This window comes from Dipodomys merriami, unplaced genomic scaffold (genome assembly GCF_024711535.1).
Source record: "Dipodomys merriami isolate MVZ:Mamm:240054 unplaced genomic scaffold, mDipMer1.0.p SCAF_286, whole genome shotgun sequence".
Classification (NCBI taxonomy): Eukaryota; Metazoa; Chordata; class Mammalia; order Rodentia; family Heteromyidae; genus Dipodomys; species Dipodomys merriami.
Window position 1 is genome coordinate 1138387 of NW_027204337.1, and position 2443 is coordinate 1140829.

Consider the following 2443-nt stretch of genomic DNA (forward strand, 5'->3'; position numbering starts at 1 on the left):
ATTGCAACAATGAAATGTACAAGACATTAAGTTGAAAAATGAACTTTACAACTTTGGGGAGGAGTTGGGGGACTTGATGGGGGGAGAGGGGGTGTCGCAGCAGGGATGGTAAGGAGAAACAAAGGAGGAGGCAACAATGTTTGATAAGAAATGTCCTCATGGTAGGACGAGGCCAGGCACGCAGAGCGCAGCCGGGTTACAATCTGACTGGCTAGCCAGTCTGGGGCACCTGGGCCTCCAAGGGTAGGATCCTGGTTGCTTGTGTCCTGCCCAACAAGTTGCTCCTCTCCAGCTCTCTCCAGTTATGTCATGTCCCCCAAACCCGGGGAACAGGAACCTGGCTTGCTTGGTAAAAGACGACTCTGGCTTGCCCCACCACCTGCCCCTCCGCCACCCCCACCCCCGGACTCGGACCTTGGGTATTTCAGGCCACTCCTCTGTAGCTGGAGACCTGCTGGAGACCTGCCGGGCAGCCTCTGGGAGAAGCAGGCCCAAAACTCTAGGGCCTTGGGCCCGGGGACCCAAGGAGGATGAGCTGGCTCTTTCCCCTGACCAAGAGCACCTCCTTCTCCACAGCAGGCTCCCCGGTGGTGGCCTCACCAGCCTCCAACAGCAGAAGCAGCGCTTGATCGAGTCCCTCCAGAACTCCCACTCCAGTATAGCTGAAATTCAGAAAGATGTGGAATACAGATTGCCCTTCACTGTAAACAACTTGACAATTAACATTAATATACTACTTCCTCCACAGTTTCCTCAGGAAAAAACAGAGATCAGTGTTTATCCACCAATCCGACATCCTTTAATGGATAAACAAGGAATATATGTTACCTCTCCATTAGTAAGCAATTTTACAATGCACTCAGATCTTGGAAAGATTAGCCAGAGTTTGTTGGATGAGTTTTGGAAGAATTCTCCTGTTTTAACTCCCACTTCAACAGCATTTCCATACCTGTATAGTAACCCAGGTGGACTGCCTCCTTATGCTTCTCAGTGTTTTCCGTTTCTTCCTGCATATCCTCCTCAAGAAGCTAACAGAACATCACTTCTCTGTTACTGACACTGTTTCTTCTTCAACAACAAGTTATACAACAGCCAACTCTGCTCTCTTACATTTGGTGTCCTTTCAAGTCTGCCATTGCCTGTTCCCACAATGGAAACTTCAACACCAATAAGCCAAAATGGTTTTGGGTACAAGATGCCAGATGTCCCTGATGCATTTCCAGAACTCTCAGAATGAAGTGTGTCACAACTCACAGATATGAATGAGTTTACCTCAACTAAAACAAATTATTAATGACAAGGATGATTTAGTAAAAAGTATTGAGGAATTAGCAAGAAAAATCTCCTCTTGGTGCCCAGTTTGGAAGCCAAAAGGCAAACTGTCTTAGATAAGTATGAGTTACTTACACAAATGAATCTAAGTTTGAAAAGAAGATGCAGAGACAACATGAACTGAGTGAGAGTTGTAGTGCAGTTGGCCTAAAGGCAAGATTGAAAGTCGCTGCACATGAAGCTGAGGAAGAATCTGATAATATTGCTGAAGATTTCTTGGAGGGAAAAACTGAAATAGATGCTTTTTCTCAGTAGCTTCATGGAAAAAAGAATAATTTGCCATTGTAGAAGAGCCAAGGAAGAAAAACTTCAACAAGTGACAGCAATACACAGCCAATCTCCTGCTCCATTATAGATTTTCCTGAAAACATGGACTGCCAAGAGAGAAATGGGACATAAAACTTAGTACATTATTTAAGATTTTTAAGTTGGCATTTCATTGCAATGGCTGCATTCAGATGTACTCTACATTGTTTAAAGAACTGAGATTGATTTTATATAGATTAGAATGATTATGATCTTTGCTTTGAAAATTTTTCTGCAGTATTTGCACTAAAAATGCCTATTTATCATTGATAAATCCTGTTCTGTTTAAATTTCACTGCTATTCTTATAATTAAATACCTTATGCATGTAATTTTAGTTTTAATATTTTATGAAAACTACTTAAATTTGTACTTTTAATTTGAAACTGCCTCATTTCTTTATCAAGAATGATATCTTATTTAGATTTTTTTCCTCTCAGTTTTTTTTAAGTACTTTCAGCTATGGAAAGATACCCACACCCTCCCTTTTTCCTTCTTTTTGGATAAAACTTTGAAAGGTAATTTGTTTTTAAATATCCATAATATCAGAAAATATCAAACCTGCCAATGTGCCATCTCAAAGTAACTTTTAATATACCTATAATAAATTTAAAAATTCAAAAATATGTCTTCATTACTTTGCTCATGTAATTGTAACCCCTCTGTACATATTTTCACAATAATAAAACTCATTAATAAAAATAAATAAAACTGTCCAAGCCACAAATAATATTAAAAAATAGCTCTATGGAAATGAAATGTAACCATCTTTTTAATCCTTTCACAAGTCCTCTAAACTGAATGAT

General features: G+C 40.0%; 1 pseudogene; it reads left to right on the forward strand.

The window, feature by feature from the left end:
* Positions 1–530: 530 nt before the first annotated feature.
* LOC138838637 (vacuolar protein sorting-associated protein 37A pseudogene) lies at positions 531–1687 on the forward strand (annotated as a pseudogene).
* Positions 1688–2443: the final 756 nt, after the last annotated feature.